Source organism: Lagopus muta, chromosome 1 (assembly GCF_023343835.1).
Source record: "Lagopus muta isolate bLagMut1 chromosome 1, bLagMut1 primary, whole genome shotgun sequence".
NCBI lineage: Eukaryota > Metazoa > Chordata > Aves > Galliformes > Phasianidae > Lagopus > Lagopus muta.
The window spans coordinates 95386015-95408910 of NC_064433.1; the positions used below are offsets into that span (position 1 = coordinate 95386015).

A 22896-nucleotide genomic window follows, 5' to 3' on the forward strand; every position below is an offset into this window, starting at 1 on the left:
CTAGCTTCTTGATTAAATGTGCAGAAAGCAAGCTGTTTATTCTTTAAATCACAAAAAAAAAATTAAATAAAATCAAAGGAATGTAATATCTGTATGGATCCATATACTCAGGCAAAATGTACTCAATGTATGTAATAATGAATACAGAAATTAGAGAATTTTATTTGTTTTACACAGCACAGACTGGAAGCAAAAAAGTAAGTAGGTGTCCTGAGTTTCAAATTCCAGAACTGCTACTGGAACCAGACAAGAATCAGATCAGTCCTATTTTCAGTGAACTATAATCCCGTAACACATAACAGAATTTCAGCCCAAATTCTCCCCACTAATTTCATAGGCTTTCCTTATTTCCATCTTAATCTAACCTTTTCCTGGATCCAAAATATAATCTCCACCACTTTTTTTCCAACTGTGATGTTATATTTTACTATTTTGCACTTCCTTTGGGGCTCTTTCTTTTCTAATTATCACACTAAGTGGATCTGGCTCTCTTTCTCACAGCTTGATCACTTTTTTCCTGTGTGATGCCATCTGCCTAATAGGCTTTCTTATCTGGCTTAAGGGGAGACTGCTACTGTAGATTCTGCTATATATCCCCAGAGATCTTAATCCATGTTTTCTTATCATTAAAAAAAATCCTTTCTTGTTTTGTAACTGATTTCAGCAACAAGTATTTTAGCAGAGCATGCCTTTCAACAGCATAATCATACAAAGCTCATAAGAAGGTTTCTTACTCGAGACTATAGCCAGTTACAGTTTTTTTATTCAAATACATTCGTTGAAGAATTATACATATACATATATGCATGTCCTGAAATAAATGTATTTCCTTTATTCTGTTTGCTGGCAGAGTAAAATTCTCACCTAGGAGAAATCAGTATAGATCTGATTGACTTCAGAGATTTTAATAACGTGATCATGAGAGCAGGCCAAGAAAAAAAATGTATGATGATTGTTTCTTCTAGATAAATTAATAATAGAAATGTTCCAAGAAATTAAATACTCTGCTGCCAGTGGGGAGTGTAGGTACCTGGGGCTGAATTGAGATGAGCTTACATAATTCTGTATCCTTTCTGGAGGAAGGATCCTGCTCTTTGTACGCAACAATGCCTGCGGCATAAAAGCCAGAATATCACTGTCTAATTTACTTACTGTATGATTCATTGATTAATCATTTCTTTGCATTCAGTGCTACTAAACAATGTACAGAAGTAATCCAAGATAATATTAACCTAAGACATACACACACACAAAAAACCCTTCTCTCCAGTGTAACTGATTTTGTATCAAAACTATGTGAAAACCTGGCAGACAATAACAAATTTGAATGGAAAATAGCTTGTTCTGCAAATTTTAATTTCAGAAGGGATTTCTTTGTGTTTGATCTTTTGAAGGATGTTATAATTGATACCTTGGTAGTAAAATACAGTCTAATTCAGACCACAATAGAAAACACTGTTGTTCTTTTCCTCACACTTACCCCCTCAGATTTCTTAGCAAAGTCACTCTTGATTTCTAAAACTCCAAGTCTAGCTATACTAGGCCATTATTTGGTAAGTTGGACTATGTTATTAATGACATCATACTTACATATAAATTATTTTAAGAGTGTGATTGTTACCATTCAGCTTGAAACTGTTCATCTCTTATGTTTTTCTCTATAATGTTGTATTTGTTGTTAAATCATAAAACATCCTGGACAAAACAGCAGGCTAGCAAGTAACATGATGAAATTCCAGTGACTTCACTGAGTTTATCTCAGCAAGAGCTTAGACCAAGTTTGTTGGGGCATATGAAATCACATACACAGAGACATTGTGCTACATAGAAAAATACCAGTTTCCCACATCAGTGGACAAGAGAATTATGGAAGTCTTCCCTGAAGCTCTGATGGATCAGATAAGGCTTCTCTGATTGTTGAAATTCTGGCCATGTGGCATATATCTCACAGACACTTGCTTTGATTAAGTTCACAACACATGTTCAGATTAATTCCTTTCCTTTGACCAGTATGTATGTGTAAAATCACCATTTTTCTTTTCAAATCAATCTTTTCACATTCAAACAAATCCAGCTAGTACACAGGATAAATCAAGTTTACCTCGCCAGCGTTGCTATTTCAACCTAAGTCAGCCTGCACGCACCTAATGACAGACCGGATAACGTACTGGTCGAAGTAGCACAGGGATGCTGTAGGAATTGCACAAGTACTTCATGAAGCTAGACATTTGTTTGGTTTTGGTTCATCTTAAGTGCAAATACTGTTCAACTCCAGCCACCTGCATGCACTGCTATTTGAGCTGAAATATGCTTCAGTGCACAAAAAAAATTATTCTGCCATCTGCACAATGCCAGTAAAACTAATGCACAGGAAATTTGAATGTGGTGATAAATACATCTGTTGCACTGGTAAAGCCTCTTTGCAAATCAATATAGTTTCAGCAATTCCTTTATACTAACCTGACTGCAGTACTACAGAAGCCAGTAAACGCCAGTTATTCATTAACTGTGGCATCAAAGGTCCCATACATACCTCCATTTTCATTACTACTGCTTTATTTTATATCTCTGTGAATACTGAATGAACTCTCTTGAGTACTGTGGTACTGAATTGTTTGACTTTTCATCCATGTTTCTTAAGACACACCAGTCTGACAAATTCATTATCTATTGCCTGTAGCTTAGCTTGAGCACCTGTGAAAGACATTCCTTTTGAGAAGCTTTCCATTGTGAGAAGATTTAGGCACTGGCTTTGACTTACAAGAGCCTGCTGTAAGTCAAACTCATGGCACTGTGAGTAAGATATCTGGAAAGATATAGCACAGTCACTTAACTTGGTTTGAAATACTGGCCAGTTAGATGTGAATTACATCATAGTCGAATCCACCTTGTTCTTGAATTGATCCATTATTTTCCAAAATATTTCATTAATAAATTTAGAAAAAAAAAAAAAAAAATTCCATCTTGTCAAGAACATTGGTTTATCAAAAATTTGTAATTTGAGGAGATTACAGCAGGCAAAGTTAAAATTGTACAGAAAGCACAGGAGGGAAAATTCTCTATGAAAAAAAAACCCCACACAAGAGTAGTTTAAGAACAAAAACAACAATAATAAAAATAATAAAAGAATATGAGACCATGCAGAAGAGAATGATAAGAGAGACATTATCAACTTCTATAAAAATAATAAAGTTCAGACACCATTCAGGTTTTCAATTATTTTTTTTTTAAAGGGGGTGGGGGGGAGAGAGTTAAAAAAGAAAAGACAATATGCAGAAGTTATGTTTATTCTACTATACTACATGGAAATACTACTCTCTCAAATTTAATATTGATACTTCTCTATAAGGTAAAAGGAAGGTTTTCCTAAGACTGCCTAAATTTTAAAAGGCTTTGCAAATTACAGAATGATTGTAGCAAGTACAATAGTAACAAGAACAACTAAAATGAAAAGATATCATTGCTTCTTTCTTCTACAGTCTTATGTCTAGTTCACCTACAAAACACTCTGTTCTGTTTCCTTGTTTCTTTGTTTTGGTACACAAATAAATATTGGGGATAATAACAGCTGCAAATCGAGTGTCTGTTTTTACTAATATCTGCTTTATAAACACAGGATCTTTTTTTTTTTCCCTGACAGCTCTCCTGAACTGGCTGATAGTTTTTGTGTATGGAAGCAACTAGCCCAGACATGGTGAAGGTCAAATAAAAGTACATCTTCTGAGCCTGAAGAAAGCTATTTATTTTGAGAAGCTTCAGGCACTGAACTGCAGAGTAGCTCTAAGATCTTGGAAGATTATTAGATGAAAAGTTAAATTATTTGCCTTTGGACCTACAGTTTAGATTATTTTTCCCAAGTCCTTTCCTGGCTCAAAGAAAGATGGCTATGTAATTCGTATCATTCAGTCTTAGAGAGGTGAAGTACCTGGTATTAAATCAAAATCATAAGTTAAAATATTTCTAATTATCTTAAAGATGATGAATGTGAAAGGAAAAAATTAACCAAAGATATTATAAATGTATCACATCTATTTATAATATATTCAAAACTGAAACAGATGTTTGATTTTTAATGACTGGTATTGGTATAGAAAATTAAGAATCTACCCAGTCTGAGCAATCTGGTGTCTGCTGATGCCAGCTATGTTCCACAAATGTGGCAGCTCCTCCAAAGATGGCTCTTCTCTAAAAGGCATCTCAGTGAATTGGAGTACTTCACATACCTGCACCCCAAAAATTTTAACCAAAGATGTATGTGACTACGGTATCAAAGACAGAAATGTATTGTAATAACCAAGTCTAACAATTCAGCAACCAGAAACAGAAGTAAACAGAATATTTGTTTGTTTGTTTGTTTGTTTAGAGATTTGTAGAGAGAGAAATGCTAATTGGACCAAAGACAGCCATTACACTTTGGTACTTCCCAGGAGATGCTGGTCCCCTGGGCTGCCCTATGCCATTTATCATCAGAGTTTCTTTTGATAGCACATAGGCTATCAAAAAGGAGAAAGGGAGAGAAGCAGTGAGGACCTCTCCCCTCCCTGTAAGCCTCTTTAGCACTACACTTGACAGCGATCTGCCTACATTTTTCCTAAACCCCTAGATCTTATTTGAGGTTCCTCTGTTTCATAAACATTTTGCTGTCATAGTACATGTTAAGAAAAAAAAAGCAAACAGTAAGAACCAAAATAATCTGTTAGCCTGATGGGTTTAGGTCCAGTATAAAGAAATAGCATGCATATAATTATGTGATTATGTGATTATGTGACACAGTCATGCATTTTCCTAGTGAAAATATATTAATCACCATATATATATTAGGAAAAAAACTGTCACGTAAACTTGCCCCTATTCTATTCCTATGTTCATCTAGGGAGACTAGCTTTCTAAGAGACTAAGAATCCTCATTTTCACCATGTAACTTGGGCAAAATTTCATGTTGCTACCAGCCCTAGCTTTTCCCAGAAAAGCTTATCTATTACTTAGCCATTAGCTAGCCAGTGCATTCATGATTTTCACAGTTTTTGCAGGAAGTTGCATTCAGCCTCAAACGATCTGTAATAATTACTTTTTTTTTTAATTCCTGGCATCAATGAAAGACTTTTCTCCCACCTCAGACAGCCCACAGCTCTCTTCCTCCTCTGCGTGGTATTCAGATATATTTGTCAGAATTTATGGATGAATTTTTTAAATGTTTTAAAATCTGGCTCTAACTATGGAACACTGACTGTAATTATAATTCTGGCATTATTTATAAGATCAGAGTCTCCTTTCCAGGGAGAAGTCTTCCATTATCAGTCAGTTAAGCATTAGAAAATATTTCACAGTTAAGCGCGGAATACAAGCACTGTCATCCAAAAACTTTCCTGAGAACATACGTATAATTCAAATTAGATTAAAAAAGCAGATATAATGTGTTTATTCTATTCTTTGAACATATTAAGGTTAGGTTGTTAACAGATAGATAGATGGAAAGATTGATAGATAGATAGGCAAATATATTACACAGGCAGATGCTGTTCAAATTCCACATCTTTAATGGACTAAATGGTGGAGTCATCACTATTACATTTCTTCAAATCATTCTAGGTACACATACATACGTATTATAGGTACTTTCAGCAGATAAAAGGGGCCACTTCCCAAATTCCCCATCATGCACAAATGGTAGATGTTCTGTGTTACCATAGTAATGGAACAGCACCACAGAGCCATATAATCATGTGCATATCTTCAATGAAGACACACATAACCATGCATAAGAAACGGACATGCTGGGATTACCTCCTAAAATTATGATGACATTGCCTCTAAAATTGCTGCTCATGATATCTGCAGTGTTTTCAGTGACTGATTTGAAAGCAGAGTACAAAGGGGAAACAAAAGAAAGCCTGTACTGAAATTCCATACAGAGAAGGAGAAAGTCCCCAGAATATATAAAATGTAACAAATAACATTTGTTTTCTTCAACAAAGGTGTTGAAAAAAAGAAAGTAATTAAATAATGAGAAACTAAAGAAATTATAAGACTGGGGAAATGAAAGGGAATGTAAGCAGGAAATGAAGAAGTAGCTGAGGATGAGAAACTTAAAAAAAAGGCAGAAAAAACAGGCCAGAATGGGAAACAGAAAAAGGAGAAGTAGCGCACAAAAGTGAACAAGAATAGGAAAAGTAGAGATGAGAATAACAAGGAAAAAATCCCTAGGAGAAATTGTTACGGAAAAGGAAGCACTGAGAAGAAAAGTAGAGGAGAAAATGCCAAGATCTGAAAGGAATTTAGCACAGTCTGACTTACTGAAACAGGTAAATGTCACATACTTTGAAAGCATAAGACACAGATATATTTACTTTTTCTTAATGTCAATAACAAAGCAGTATTGTATCTCACAGTATCCTTTTATTTCTATATTCACAGACATTATAAAATAGGATAAGAAGAGATTGTGAAATTTAGCCACGCTTTTTATTTCTGGATAAGGATCATCCAAGTTTTATATGATCATTGCCTATGTGCTTTAATTTCCTCACAGGTATTCCATCATTTAAAACAAATAAATAAATAATAAATAAAAAGATGCCTGATATTAAAATGCTACAGCCATGTTCATATATTAGGTACCTGACGGGTACCTGACCATCTTATGAGATATTCAAAAGACATAGGAATTGACAGCAAGAACAGCACTTCAAAATATTATTTGTTTATTTATATGTGTAAATAAGAAATATGAGGTCCTCTTCTGTTGTTGTTATTTTGTTGTTTTTTTCTTAATTTTGGGCCTTACATAGACATTACTCAATGAGGATCAAAGAGCATAGATAATTTTTGCAGAAGTAAATAGGCTGAAGTAGTTTTAGACCACTCTTAAAGTTCAGTCTCTTTATATCTTACAGTAAACTACTCTCAATCTTTGGAAAATGAGAAGATCCTTAAGAATAAAATATAAACATATAACATATAAAAATATGTTTTCGAGGGGGGAAGGAAATGTTACAGCTAGCTTACTTTTAATTTGCCAGTATTTTTTTTTTTTTTTTTTTTTGCCAGAAAGGGGATTTTTTTTCATTCTGTCAGAAAATTTACCATTTAAATGTGTATTCTTACAAAATATACTGTCCTGAGAAGACATTTTTAAATTGTATTCTATAAATTTACGAACATTTGTTTTAAATTGCAGCAAGAATTAAATGAACAATAAGTAATTTATGTGGTTTTATTTAATCCAGGCTGCTTAGAATACAAAAAATAAAATTAAATACCTATACATGCCTAAAAAAAAAAAAAAAAGCTCACTTTCTTACATCATTCTTACAGAAAGATATTTTGCTTCCATATAATGATTTATTTTTGTTTTGACATAACACAATATGGAAATTAAGTCCAGAATATCAGACAATGAAAAAGTCATGATTAAACTATATATATATACCTGAAGCCTTGACAAATGATAAATTAGAGAGGGAACCAATCTGCTACCTTTTCCCATGTTACACTTGGGGACAAATCTCTGAAGGCTCTTCCACTGTTGTCAAAGTTTCATTAAGACTCAGCATCCTTCCTAGGCTTCTTCAGGTGCCAGTTTGATGGATGTGCACTAAACAATATCTGCTGGGCACTGAAGGGGGTTGGAGTACCTGCTGTACAGCTGTCAGGTGCTTGTTAACTTCATTGCTTTAACAACAAAGGCCATGTAAATACAGAATAAAAATGGAGGGCAAACAAAGGCATAAAGCTGTGAAAGAAAAACAACACCTGGAGAAGTCTGTAAGTCTGGAGAATTAAGGCTGCTGTGGGCAGAAAATAGTTTCCACTTGTTTCCACTGTTGTCTTAAGACTTTTCAAAACAGAGTTTCAACAGTGATTTTTATACAGTTTTCAGAAAACTATATTTATTTGTCCTCCAGTCTAAATACTTGAATATATCATAAACTTGAATTGGTTATTGCTTGATTCTTGTTCTGTTATAGACTTGTTATGAAAACAAAAATACATATAATAGAAGGTGCTAAAACATTAAGCATAAGTGACAAGCTATTTTCCACAGGTTTAAAAAATTAAAAAACAAGAAAAAAGAAAAATTAGACTCAAACTGCATAAATCTCTTTGTAATGTTAATTACCTTACAAGTAATATAGCCTCTCTCAATTTCCCAAAGAGAATTCAGTGATAACAAAGGTTTGACCTTCTTCTTGTAAACCCATATATATAATAGCAATATTCTTTCCCTCCCATATCTATTATTTTAATGCTTATAATTCTAAAATAATATTTGTTTTTTAAAGAATGAGATAGTATTATTGAAAGTTGAAAGAAAATCCTTACAGAAATTCAGTGCAGCTGTAATGTAGTCATCACTATTCCCTGTGAATAAAATTCATTCCAATGCATAAATTAATTCATAACCATTGTAATCAACACCCCAGTGAAATCACAAATATACTGTGTAGAATTAATAACTCTGGACAAGACAGTATAATGTTAGTAGCAATGTTCTTCAATTAACATATAAACAGGATGAAATAAAGAGAATATTTAGACTTTACACAATTATGTAGAAAGCCCAGATGATCTCGAGTTTCACTAGTAACAATCTTTAAGATCCATTCCAAGTTGCATCTGAATGAAAGGTTATTTTAAAGAATATACATTCTACTGAAAATTAGCTTTAAAGTTTTAAGCATTCACTGCAGATTTCAAAAATCTGTACAAAAAGGTAGAACATGCTAGCAATGTTTATTAAGAAAATCCGTTTATTTGTTCCGCTAAAACTGTTTGGGTTATTGATCTACTCACATGTTAAAACTGTTAAAGGCTACACAGATACAAATGTGCACATTTCAACTTTGGGGAATGCAAACACAAAGATTCTTTTTTTTCTGAAAAATGAAACTGATTTCCACTGCATGTAGCTGAAAAACTCTGCTGTGAATTCAGACTCTCAAGGAAATGGAAAACAGGCAGAAAGAGACCTCCTGCTTTAGGCAAGTAGATCAAAAACTCCCTTCTGCAGTCCTGCAACAGGATACATATGGCAGCCAGTTAAATTCCCAGCACTGATTTTCTTCTGTCTCAAAGCTCAGAGGGTTCATAAGTTGCTTTTAATTTCCAGCATAAAATCATATACACTGAGGTTATCTCTATTTGTCTTTTGACAAGTGTTATCCTTTAGATAATACTGAGAAGAAATTCTTTTTCTATGCTTGTCTTTTTATATATTTAAGCACAGCTTTTGTTTTGCTAGGACTTTTCATCGACTCTATAAGCAAGGCTCCCATTTCCTCTGTCATTTTGTTACACTTCCACTTAATCTTCCTGAATACAGGCCAGAAGAATTGCAGACGGTGTTGGAACAGATATCTCTTCAGTCTTCTGTATGAAAGAGTAAGAATACCCTATTTATTCTTGAAATAGCTCATTCTGTGCATCTCCCATAATGTCAATCCTATCAGGAGTAACAACCTCCCCTTGCTGCCAGTGACTTCAATTCAGAGATAGAGATCTTTGAATGTCTCAAAAAGCAGAGCAAAACAATCCCAATGACCTCAGAAGGTTTTTGTACTAACCCCTGGATTTTGCACCCTGTCTGCAAAGCCTTTTCTTCTTCCTATGCTCGTCTTCTGTCCTCTTGAAACTGTTTTATGGAGTATGCATCTCATTCTACATACAAGTTTTTATTCCTTTCAACCAGTACTTTCCTATTTTGCTGTATCTTCCTTGTTTTTGTGCAGCTTCCCTTTTTTGGTGAATGCTCATATGCTTATCCTACCTTTCACCATTTTATACATCTTGTATCATACCAATTCCTATTCTTACATGTAAATTCCAACCTATTCAGTTCTCAAGAGAGAGAAATTGAAATTAGTGTTCCAAAAATAAGCTACATATTGTGTTTGCCTTATTTCCTTATTTGTTGTTATTTCTGTACTCTAATGTACATTCCAAATGATCCTTCTTTAGTAGATAACCAATAAATTTGATGGGCCATTTGTGTGTATTTTATTATCTTGTAGTCTTGAGTCAGTTTTGGAACATCTGTATATCTTCGAAGCTTTATGCTTCTATGTGAGAGATGACAACATTACAAGAACTCTCCTCTAAAAGAATTACATTTAGAACTGCTGCCCCATGGATAAAGTTAATAATCCTGAGCTCAATAAAATATACTACAATATTCATGTGATAAATTCAGGGCCCCATCCAACCCAACCTTGAATGCCTCTGGGGATGGTGCATCCACAGCTTCTCTGGGCAGCCTGTTCAAGTGTCTCATCACTCTCTGAATAAAAGTGCAAAGCAGATGTTTCTCAGTCATGGGCATCCAAGAATCCTTCCTCCTAATTACACTGAGCACTTGCTAAAAATCGAGTTCTGGTTGACAGATCTGTTCCTGACATTAGAGATGAGGGGATGGCAAATGCCCCCATTCTGCCAGCTTCCCATGTCACCTGTTGCTGAAAAAATTTTGGAACTAGAAGCAAGTTAGGGAATCTCCAAGATAAATAGAGCTTTTCATTTCCTGCACAAATGTTGTAACTGAATTAGATAAGATGTGCTTTACATGTATAAAATATGTATGTTTATAATCATTCCCACCATACCTTTTAGCAGTCGTCTCATTTTAAAGAGAAATGTCTTACTTGCTGTAGATATCAGATGAAGAGAGCTAGGATCAATCTTGGCTCAGGTGCCTGGGTGAGAGTGTAAAGTATACTAAGAATATTATTTTGGGGGGCTTTTCTCAGATTTTGGAGATGACAGAGCTAGTCCATATGAGCAAATAGCAGGCTTGGGCACTAAAAATATCTCTGACCAAACATTACTGTTTCTTTAGGATCCCATGTGCAGCGCTGAGCAGTTCCTTAAGATGTCATTTGTCCTTGGCGCCCATAGATATGCCTGCCATAAATGTGTCTGGACTACAGTGCTTAGACGCTATATCCCTAACTTCGTATACTGTTGAGGCCAAATGCTGAAAAGGTAGATGTTGTAACACTTAGCCACTAGATGTCTGAATCTTTAATTTTCTCTAGCCCTGGGATGTGATAGGGAACATTTTACTCTTAACAAGCCTTCACTTACAAAAATGATCTGTGCTTCATGAAACAGTCTCTTCTTCATGAAAGAAAACAAGCTTCAGGGCAAAAAACATTCTTATACTTTCAGAAATTACAAAGTGAGATTTTCTGCAGGCAATAATTTTTGGCAGAGCTGTAGCCTCTGTATACCCTACAGAAATATCTCCCTAGCCAAAGCTCATGCTTTATTCTGTGTGAGTGAAAATCTATTTTGCCTTCTTTATCCTTTTCTCAGAACACGTATTCTTAAATGTGCTTTATCCATGTCTCTAAAATTCCCCAACATTATGCTCTTTGGAGAGCCTCATTAGCCCTCAGTGCAAAGGCCAACAGTATTCTGGGGTGCATTAAAAAGAGTGTGGCCAGCGGGTTGAGGAAGGTGATCCTCCCCCTCTACTCTGCTCTGGGGAGACCACATCTGGAGTACTGTGTCCAGTTCTGGGTTCCCCAGTTCAGGAAAGAGAGGCATCTCTTAGGAGTCCAGAGAAGGGCAACAAAGAGGAGGGAGGAGAAGACTGAGAGGGGATCTGATAAATATTTATAAATGTCTAAAGTGCAAAAGTCAAATGGATGGGGCCAGGCTTTTTTCAGTGGTGCCCAACAACAGGACAAGTGACAATGGGCAAAAACTGCAACACAGGAAGTCCCAATTGAACATGAGGAGTAACTTCTTTACTTTGAGAATGACACAGTCCTGGAACAGGCTGCCCAGAGAGATTGTGGAGTCCTCTGCAGTTACCTAAAAGCCTCCTGGACACTTTCTTGTTTAATCTGCTATAGGCAAATGCTTTAGCAGGGCACTGGATATCATGATCTTCAGAGGTCTTTTTCAACTCCGATAATTCTGTGATATCCCATTATATTTTCAAAGGAAACCTCTGCAGTTTTCCCTGAGAGAAGAATGGTTAGGCACTGGTATTAAAATTATGCCTATCTATTTTTCATGATGATTAGTCACCATGAAAAAATGTTTCTGGTCTGAACCGTAACTGATATTTCCTTTTTTCATTCCAATTTTAATGTAAACGTAGAGGTAGCAGGGATAAGTCTTGGTTTGTTAAATATCTGTGGCATTTCTCTATGACTCTCCTACTGTTTATTTTCAAGCCTTTGTGCATTTATTAAAATAATAAAGTTAAATATAGTCAGCCCTGCCATGAAGGACCATTCTCTCAGCGTTCTGAGTACATAATCTGAATCTTATGCTCTATTTTGCAATTCTGTAAGAGATGAAGAGCAATAAAACTGATAGGAATGCTGGAAAACATAGGTACATTCTGTCCTTTTACAGCCCATTGCAGTAGTATTTTGCATGCTGATGTTTCCAAGTTTTAAAGGAGTGACATTTTTATCCAGGCAATAAGGGGCAGTCAATTTGTGCCAGCATCTTTTTCTGCCTTTTTAAACAGGAACAAAAGTTTGAATCTAAGCCTTGACTCAAGTGTGTCAAATATAACACACTGCAGATTGAGTCTGCTGTGGGGAATTAGAAGATATAAATCGTGATAAAAATGGGATCAATTTCACTGGTTATAGAGAAGAAAATTTACTTTCTGAGATATTCTTAAAAATGGAAGGAAAAAAAAGAAGGAGAAGAAATCGCCCTGAGAATTGCTTTGTTTCTGAAACTCTCACTGGGGTATAATGTACACGACAATACGTGTATTTGTAAATGGAAATAGAAAAATAAATTGACTTAACTCAGTTTACAGTGTTGAAGTTGATGACAGTTTGATTTAGCACACACAAAATTAAAGAAAGAGTGGAACGTTTTACTTATAAATACAATAGTAAATATGTACATAGATAAACCATAGATTTATAACTAAATGTATAAATGTAAAGAAATTTCTTATTGCAAGTCTCACACCTTCTCTCTCATGTCTGTAATATTACTATCATAAAGTTTACTCAAAAACTATTGAGAGTTTGAAGACAAACACAGGGTAATATTCTTAGAAAAAATACATAGAGTTCTACACTCTTCTACATATCTGTATATACACATATGTGCCTATAAATAGACACACATACCTGGATGGCATTCAAAGTCCTCTTTAAACCAAAGCTGCTTTAAGAGTTACCTCTAGAGCAATTACTTGAAGGCCCAAGCCTACTGCGTCAGATGTGCTACCTGATTTGATCTGTAATTGAAAAAAGCCTCCAACATTCCCTACACTGGAAAGCAAGTCCAAGGCTCTCTTTGCAGTGGCCTCCAGTATCCTATAAAAACCTGTTCCTGACTTTTTTCTCTTATTGTTAAATTACAAACTTAGACATTGCCTTTAATTCATTGTAAAGCTTTGCTATGAGACTGTTATCTTCACCCCCAGCTTGCTCGTGTCCATCTCCCAGACTCTTGCTGCTGAGTCACATGGATTTCCTACAAGGGCAGAAGAGCAGAGCTGCACTGCTTTACTATGCCAACTCCTATAGCTCTCCTATTGCAATCAGCCTTCCCAGGTCAGTGAGTATTAATAACAGAATTCAAATAATTCCAGAGACAAGGCCTCAAGCTACAGCACATGTCAGAGCAGCCTGGGAAATACTGATGCCTGACAATTCTATAAACTTACATAAAATGTATAAAGAAAACACTAATTGTATAAAGCAGAGAGGTTGGAACTCAATGATCTTTAAGGTCCCTTCAAACCTAAGCCATTCTATAATTAAAATCGTTAGCAATATAAAATTATTAATTATTCATAATAATTTTTAAAAAATAATCAGGAAAATATTTTTTAAAGTATGCATTGTGACTAGAAGACCAAATATAATGACTGCATAATAAGAAAACCAAAATCCAAGAAATTACTGAAAAAAACCTTGTTTATGGAAAAATCCTGTTGGCTGTTTAAAATTAACTATTGAAGAACATTTTTCAAAACTAAAGTGTAAACATTCAGTAGATAAGAGGAGTAACCATTAAAAGAACGCTAGTATTTGAACCACAGGAAGCTACAGTGGGTGTCTGAAGCCGCTGATGACTTTCAAAAGAACAAAGAGAATGTGAGGTACTGTTAATAAGTCTTTCAAGAGAGCTGGACTTGAGCCACATAGTGCTTGGTCTGCAAATACTGTGTTTAAAAATCAATCCTTTGCTTCACAGGAAGCCAATGCACTTTTGTCAAAATTAGAGCAACATGAACATCTGTCTTGGAGCCAGTTAACCATCTCACTGCTTGTAGTTTTCTGTTTTGTCCTTTCCCCTGTAAGAGGAGAAGGGTAAAATTAAGCTTGCACAGAAACCCAAAGATTAATATATTGGCAGTAATGTGGTTGTACCATGTGAACACACATCAGGGTCAGTGATTGAAAATTCAGGCAGGCATCAGTGCAAGATGGAACTTAGGATATTATATTTCAAAGCAGAAACTGAAACCTGAAAGTTAGAAGCAATTAAAATGTTTAGAATAAGTGAGGAAAGATCAGCACGGGTTATCACTTCATGTCTTCAAAGTTACCTTTTAAAATCGTTCTTTTAGTCTGATTATTAGGAAGCAGTAACAACAAGGTGCTGGCAATAGAATCTAACTGGCATTCTTTGCCTTCAGTTAGATTTTCTTCCAAAGGCAGGTTCTGAGAGAAAATGTTTTGTTCTTTTTTTTTTTTTTTTTTCCTAAGCATAAAGTCAACGTTACTAGAAAAGGTAAAAGGAGATTCCTACCAGAAATAATTTCTACACAGAGACATTACTACTCAAAGGATTAAAAAACTGCTGCTACAACCTCTGCTCAGCCGAGAACACTCCTCTTATTCAGGAGGAGCTTTTGTGTGGATGCAGGTATGTATAAGGACCATGTTTAAGAGAGTAGGATCAGGATCAGGCTCAGCTCTGCCTTCTGAATACTGCCCTCTTCACCACCTGGCCTAATACTTGCATCACTTAGCTGACATTCCGTTCCCATTCCCTTCTTAAGGGCAGGATATTGCCCTAGTTCTTTGCAGTGTCATTTTGAGGCCATGTAAAAAAAGATCTGATTATGGTGTCAATTAGTAGAGAGATGTGCAAGTGAAATGTTCCTACCACAAAGCTGTCACAGTGGGGACTGGAGGGATGCACCCTGTGCCTCACGCTGGTAATGGGACTTGAAACTTTGCAGCAAACAGCAGATTAAATACCTCAGCTTCAGAGGTGCAGATACATTGTGGATGTTGTGTGGCACACTGGGTATCCAAAGGGAGAAGCTGAGATGCTGCATCCTCAGTACATCAAATTCTTATGCAGCACTGCCTGGCACAAACTGAAGTTTGCAGTAGGCACTGCCACTGCTAAAGGTATGTTAGTTCCCATTTCCTCAGCCCTGGTAAACTACAGTTTCTTAAACTTTTGAAATCCATCTGTCAGGAACTTTTCAGTACATTGCTGTAGGGCAGACTTCAGCTTGGGCTATTGGTTACAATAAATAATATTTCAAGCTCTTAAAAGAAAATTATCATATCTTAAGAAGAACATTCTTATATGGGGAAAATATGTATATATGTATGTATGTATGTGTGTATTTATTTTGAGGAGCCTTAGCGCAGACAAAATAACTATTGGCTTGTTCAACTGCCTCATGGAGCCAATAGTAGACAAGTAAAATAATTTCATGCACATCTAAGTTCAAGAGTAATATAATGATTATTTTTAATATCCTCTGCTACTTGCTGTGAGTAAGTAGTTAGAATTTTCATCTTTTTCAATATTTTGCAGAGGATAATAGAATTTAATGGGGATTTTGGTAGTTTGCACAGCCCTTTCCTTTCCCTTGAGGGATTGAATTTCAAACAGTATGCTAAAAATCATCAAGCTCCATTTCCCCCCATATGTACATGTTAAACAAACCTTTACGGTGCAGTAATCATCAGTCTGTGTCTCTTGGAAATCAGTTTGTGCTCTCATTCCTGTACATAAACTCTTCTCAGGTAAGAAATAAAGCCAATGAGGAACCTGAAGGTGGGGATTTCTTGGCTGTTTGAACACAGTTGTATGGTTTCATGGTAAGCCACAGCATTTCCATTTCCTCCCTAGGTAGCTCACTAATCATTTTAAACTGATCTTTGTAAGTTAAAATTCACTATTACATCACAAACTGTATGAGATTCCCAGAACTCTGGGATTTGTGCATTAAAGTCAGTAGTAAAATGTACTAATTTTTCTACACTTCACAAATAAGAGGCACTTTAATAATTAGAGAAAGCAATAAATGAGACTGAAAGAAATGTGATTATGACAACTTGTCATGGAATATTAAATAATGTAGCATTGATATAATTAAAGATCAAAGGCATGGATACATCAAAATAGCTTATGTTAATTATTTCATTTGAGAGTTAAGAAATATTGCATAAGCATCTAGATCCATATTTATGTCCTTATTTACATATTTATAGCATTTTAGCTATACTAGGACAATGGCTATTTCCATTCTGCTTCTTACAAAGCCTCCCTGCAGTGCTAATCAAATCCTGACATCTGACTCTAGCACTAAGAGTTTTAAGATAATTAAGCACTTTAACCTAATGAACTTGCATTTCAATCCACAGTATTTGTTTAGGGCAAACCCAGGAGACCAGTAATGAGATATGGAATTTTACACACATTTAGACTGAAGGTTCTGATTGAGCCCAGGTCAGGAATGAGGCAGATCTGCAAATTCATCTTGCAGGCAAAGCACAGTGAATTGATAGCAGAGCACATTACATGAGATTAGATTTTTCTTGATGTAATAAAATATATTAGTTATTTCAATGCTTTTCCTGCACAAAGCTCCCCAAAATAAAACCCCACTGCAATCAGTTTTAATTGACACTCTCAGCAGGCCAAATATTGAATGGAAATGGAGCCTGCATAAGGACTTTATCTCTGTGGCTGTGCCAGGAAAAGGGTAAATTGTGTAGTTGAAACAGCAAAAGGAAGCTTGCAACTGCCATCACTGTGACTTTGGATACCAGTCCCTAAGTGTGTTTCATCAGCACTGCATTCCTTTACACTAAATGATATTGCCAGCAGCTAGAGGCATGCCTGTGGTGTGCTCAAATCCATGCTAGCAGGCAGAGTTATCTGATGCAAAACTCCACAGGGAAATGCTTTATCCATGTATTCACAGCAAACCTCACTAACATGAGGGAATATGAGCTGGCCATGTTTCCTCAGCTTAATAAGGAAGAGAAACAGGTTCAGGAAAGAGATTTTTTTGCCATCTCTGCTTAGATTTTTTTACCCTATCCCACAAAAATTTTTAAGAATTCATATATTCTTTTGTTTAACTGAAACAAACCAGTACTTTTTGAAAGGGAGATAGGAGACTCGCTTCTTTCCAAAATAATTACTGCTCTGCATACAATACAGAGAGAAGAGTTCAACTTTAACGTACTTTTTGGAGGCATCTCCTAGCCAATGGATTTTATTTATTCCATCAAAAACAATTTAGAAATTTCTTCTTTGGAGCTGTTCTTTTCGTGTAATAAATCACTTTTCATCACTGTGACTCTACAGCCCTGTTACTGGGCTATAATGCAATGCAAGTGAGACTAAAGCTGAAGTCATTGCAGCAGTAAGGTGGGATGATTCCTGAGGGACAAAATGAGACATCTACAACACTGTACACCCAACAGCCTGACAACTGGAGTACTCCCCTGGGCTACAGAAGGCTGGTTTATGTTACTGTTCTGCTTCAGCATATGCTTTTTTTTTGGCAGCTAATATGCTACTGATAGTATGGAACAAAGACACCAAATTATAATGCATAGCAATACGGCTTCTAACCATTCAGAAATAATGAGCTGTTCCTCTCTCCCTAAACATTCATGTTATCTCTGTTGGGTTTTTTAATAGATTTTTAAGGCTGCATTTTTAAAACATTCACCACTACCATGAATAGTGAAAGATTTAAGAATTTGTACTTTCATTAGCTGAAGATGTCAAGCATTAACCTGATTTTCCTGGACATACTTTTTAAAAGTTTCCCACTGTTTTCGAGTCTTTAAAGAAAATAATGGCAAAAATGTGCACTGGCAACACTGAATAGAGTTTCTCTTCCATTCCCATGCCATGTGGTCACATGTAGTTGCATTCAAATCCAATAATAAACAGAGCAATTGCAATTTCTGCAATAGGTTTGCTTTTGTTAATTTCTGAAGGAAATCTTCATAATAATAAAAATGTCTTCAGTGGAATAATGGTCAAAAGAATATTTCCCAGCCTGTTTTGATAGATAAGAGAAAATTAATTAAAAAAAAAAAAATGAACATTTAAGGTAGTTCACTGTTTTAGTATTCATTTTCTTTATAGCTGTGAGATGAGAAGCATTATGTATTTAATTTTCCAATTTTCTTTCATTTTCTAAAAGATTAATGTATAGTATACATCATTTTCAAGCTTTTGCTCAATACTTTACATGAGATCAGTGTCTGTCTTCCACAGCTAAGCCCATGCACAAGCCTGCTGCTAAGCAATCCTTTAGCTAAAGATTCACAAAAGTAATCAAAAAAGTAACCACATCAGTGGCAAAATGTCTACCAAAAATTAGATAATTGTACATGTATATTATTAAGTCAATGTTAACTGCTTTTCTGACTCTTAATGCAGTCATTGAGTTTTTGGTAGCAGGACTGTAGCCTACTGAGTTCACTATAAAGCGCTGAGGGCTTCTGATAAGAGTACTTATGTGGATTATCCATTTTCTAACTCCAATAGATTGTTTAATAGAAATATAGTCAAAGGACTCTCCAGCTTGAGTTGCTTGGAGATTTAGATAAGCTGACTTTTTATCCATTCTTTAAAATTATATTTTTTTCTGATTGAATCTTACTATTCTATTCTCTCTCCAGATTACCATCCATCAACACCACTATCACTGACTTGCAAGATCAGCTCAAACATGCACGTGATCTTCAACCTACTGTGTATTTGAAAAGAGGATTTTAGGAATCACACATGAATATATGCATCAATAGAACACACATTAATTTTAGAAAAAAAGTTTCTACAGTGTATTTTTCTTTTCATTTCTTACTAGAGACTCAAGACAATTTAGTGCTAAATATGAAAGATTGGTTTCAGCTTAATTTATGAAAAAAATTTTGTAAACTTACATTAGCAGATATTTGTGCACTTGATATAGCTTTAAAAGTAATTTCATTATTTCCTTAGTCAAAATACAGATAAAAGTTTATTTTTGTAAAATTTTTAACAGTTCCATTTTCTTAACAAAATACTGTACTATTGAAGCTGTGCTATCCTATATTAACTTCTACATTAAACATCAAATTAAGATGTCTGTGCTATCTACGATCAGATTAGTACTCTCTGGTTTCAGACATACTGTAGAGAAGATGATATATTTATCTTTCCTCCAAAGCAGAGGAAAGTATTGAATTAACTTCATATAGATTAATTATGTGGCAAACGGTTGTTTGTTTCTGTTTGATGGCGATCCCATGAAACCATTAAAGGTCCAACATCAGCTAATAGTCACAATTCAGTGGCAGTACAGCTCCAGAAAAGCCAAATGCAACACATCCCTGTGCCATGCTGCACTGAAAAACTGATGAAATATTAATCACTCAGGTTCCATGTAAAACGTAACAGAAAAGGAAGTCAGAATAAGAAAAAAGAGCACAGCAGGGGTTCTGTATATTAGCATCAACAACCCACATTTAAAGGCTAAAGCAAAATGCAGAAACCCTTGCCCCACGTTTGTAATTTTGAAACTCTTGTCATAGCTAAGTAATAGCATGGCCACAGCAGGATGCACCAAAATTAAAGGTAAAAGCTCTCCTGAGGGGTGAAGAGAAGAGGTAATGGTGCCAGAACGGTTATAGAAAAAGCCATTTATCTTGAGAGTGAGAGAGAGATCAAGGCAGAAGGACTAGATTAATTACAAAGATTCATTTAGTACTATTATCTTTTTCCTTTGTGACATCTGAAAGCCTTTGACTATTATCTTCTGTTGTAGAAATTTGCTCTGGTGTAGGCATTTGGTCATTCATACATGCACTGATTCTTGCTGACACAGAAACAGTGTTCTGCAAGTGACACCAATCTCCCCAGCTCAAAGGCTGTCTTGAATGAAATACTTCAGGAATTTATGAAGTGTTCCCCAATAACAATAGGAAAAACAAATACACAGATACATAAAAAAAAAAGGAAGACGTTTGTCAAAATGTTTTTATATGACAAAAATGTTTATGTCTAAGTTTCCCGATGTTTCAGGTTGTGGTCTTGTAGCAAATGAAAACGAGGGGTAAAATAATAATTTGCATCTCAATTATCCCATTCAAATGTGCTCAGATGCAAAATATTACAACATCAGGTAAGCACCAGTCTCACTTTGATTTCACCAATTAAGCAGTCTAACAATTGCACCACCTCAGACCTAGAGAATGTCAGCAAAAGCCTAGAAAACACCTGCACAAAATGCCATTAGTTTCATTAGTTGTTTTGATAACTGCTGCAAACCTATGACATAAAATTAATGGTTTTATATCACGTTACAACTTTTTCCACGCACCAGACCTGCTGACTCCTCAGCAGTAAGTAGACTGCATTATCCTTGTTTAATCCTACACTGTTCAGGCCAGCATCTTCCTCCTTCTGACTGCCACAGTTCAGTCCATAGGCCTGTTTCTCACATTAAGTAACAATTTATGATCAAATCTCTGTCATTGTTCTCAAATTGTACTCAGATTGTACAAGAGTTTATATATATTAAAATTTTTCAGCTTTTCCAACAGTATCAGGATTTTCAGTAAGCAGTAACACTCACTGTCTATGAATCTGAACACAAGTGGGAGAAATGGCCAGAGGAACCTCTTGAAATTCAACAAAGATAAGTGCAGGTTCCTGTACCTGGGGAGGAGTAACTGCACGCACCAATACAGGTTAGGGGTTGACCTGCTGGAAAAATGGTACCCTGGGGTGTGTTAAAAAGAGTGTGGCCAGCAGGTCAAGGGACATGGTACTTCCCCCTGATGAAGCCATTAGACTACATTTAGACTACTATGTCCAGTTATGGGCTCTCCAGTACAGTATAGGCATGGACCACCTGGAGGAAGTCCAGCAAAGGGCTACTAAAATGATTAAGGAACTGGAGAATTTCTCATATTGGGAAATGATAAGAGAGCTTGGCCTTTCCAACCTAAAGAAGAAAAAGCACAAGGAGGAATCTGTATAAGGATCTGTGGGGAAAGTGTCAAGAGGATGGCGCCAGACCCTTCTCAGTGGTGCCCAGCAATAGGACAGCAGGCGACAGACACAAACAGCAACACAGGAAATTCCATCTGAAATGGAGATAAAACTTTGAGAATGGCAGAGCACTGGAATAGAGATACAGCAGAGCCTCCTGCTTTGGAGTTATTCAAATCCCACCTGGACATTTTCTTGTGCAAACTGCTATGGGGATCCTACTTCAGGAGAAGGGTTGAACTAGATGATCTCCAGAGGTCCATTCCAGTCTCAACTTTTCTGTGATTCTGTGATTTTCCCCTAACAAAAAGCTGTGGTAGATTTCCTGGACGTGATTATCAACTAGGAAATCAGATGAGTCAGTGCTCTAATTCCAGCTACAGTTACATGTGAGAATATTTGAGTACTATACCCTTGTTTAAATATTCATCTCAGTTATACAGAAGTTGGTTAGCAAGAGTTTCATGAACAAATGTTGCCATGATATGCTCATCAACTATCATATTTAAATACTGACATAGCAAAGCAGCAATTGGAAACAGTTTCAGCCTTTCAGTTCAGGATTGTTGCTGCTGCTCTTTGCTTCTGAAAAGATCTTTGCTTACTAGGAAATTCCTGTAGTCAGGCAGTCAGAATAGTGATGTTCACACAGCCACAACTTTGAACGAAGTACAGATTTTGAATCCACCTTGTAGTATCTAAAACTGTTTACCAGGTTACATATCAAGCTTGCTCACTGTTAATACAATGTAAAGTGTACACATTATTATTAATATGAAGGAGGAAAAAGGAAACATGAATTGTTCTTATGTTTTTGCTAAATTAAGCATTGGTTTACCCAAAATATGGAATGAAAAAATAAGTCAGTCTGGTTAAAGTTTCAGTCTCACACAAGATTTATTTAGACAGACGGATGCTGGCTTCTTAGAAATAGATCAGAGCTTTACACCAACAATAAAAAAAAAAATGAGATAGAAAAAAGGAGAGAGCTTTGGCTTTATTGTCATTTGTTGTTGTTTTTTTTTTTTTTCCTACCATCAATTTCTTCCTTCTTATGGCCTTGTTGTTCATTTTATTTTTTAATAGACTAAGATTTTCAAATGTGCAAAAAATCAGAAGGAAACGGGACAGTTAAATAACAGAGTTCCATATCTTTTCCATTACGTGTCATCATATGGGATTCCAGAGTGTAATACAGGGAAGGTCAGGCTAGAGGCACACCACAGCTGGACAAGTAATATTTGAGGAGCATCCTGGAGTGTTCAGTTAAATTGAAGACTATAGAAAAATCCCTCTTTTTCTCTGATACCAATCTTCCTGGTTTGTTATCATTGATTATGAAGCCTTGCTCCATCTCATACTGGATTGATTTTTGTGCCAAATGCATAAATGAAATGGGAGTTTTCAAAAGAGTGAAAGAGTATCAACCAGAGATCAGCAAAAAAACAACAAAAACAAACAAAAAAATTGCATTCCCCTTTTTCTCTAAATTGAAACTCTTCTACAAAAGGTACACTGAAGGTCCTTGTCATTTGACCTCCACCCTGTCGGTCAACACTAAAACATTTAGTTATTAACACAAAGACTGGAGGTTTTGCAGGTTTCTCATAGCCCACTGAATACAACTTTTTACACTTAGAAATAAAGGCC

The 22896-nt window shown here is 35.7% G+C and overlaps 1 long non-coding RNA gene across 2 annotated transcripts in view; it reads left to right on the forward strand.

The window, feature by feature from the left end:
• Positions 1-21060, forward strand: part of LOC125697836 (uncharacterized) — a 34067-nt gene extending 13007 nt beyond the window's left edge. The window contains exons 3-7 of one of the 2 annotated variants that reach the window (XR_007378955.1): positions 9323-9381; positions 13409-13538; positions 14700-14859; positions 15984-16058; positions 18891-21060. This is a non-coding gene — a long non-coding RNA (uncharacterized LOC125697836). The remainder of the gene's footprint in view (positions 1-9322; positions 9382-13408; positions 13539-14699; positions 14860-15983; positions 16059-18890) is intronic. The other variant, XR_007378954.1, reaches the window with a different exon arrangement.
• The last annotated feature ends 1836 nt before the right edge of the window (positions 21061-22896 follow it).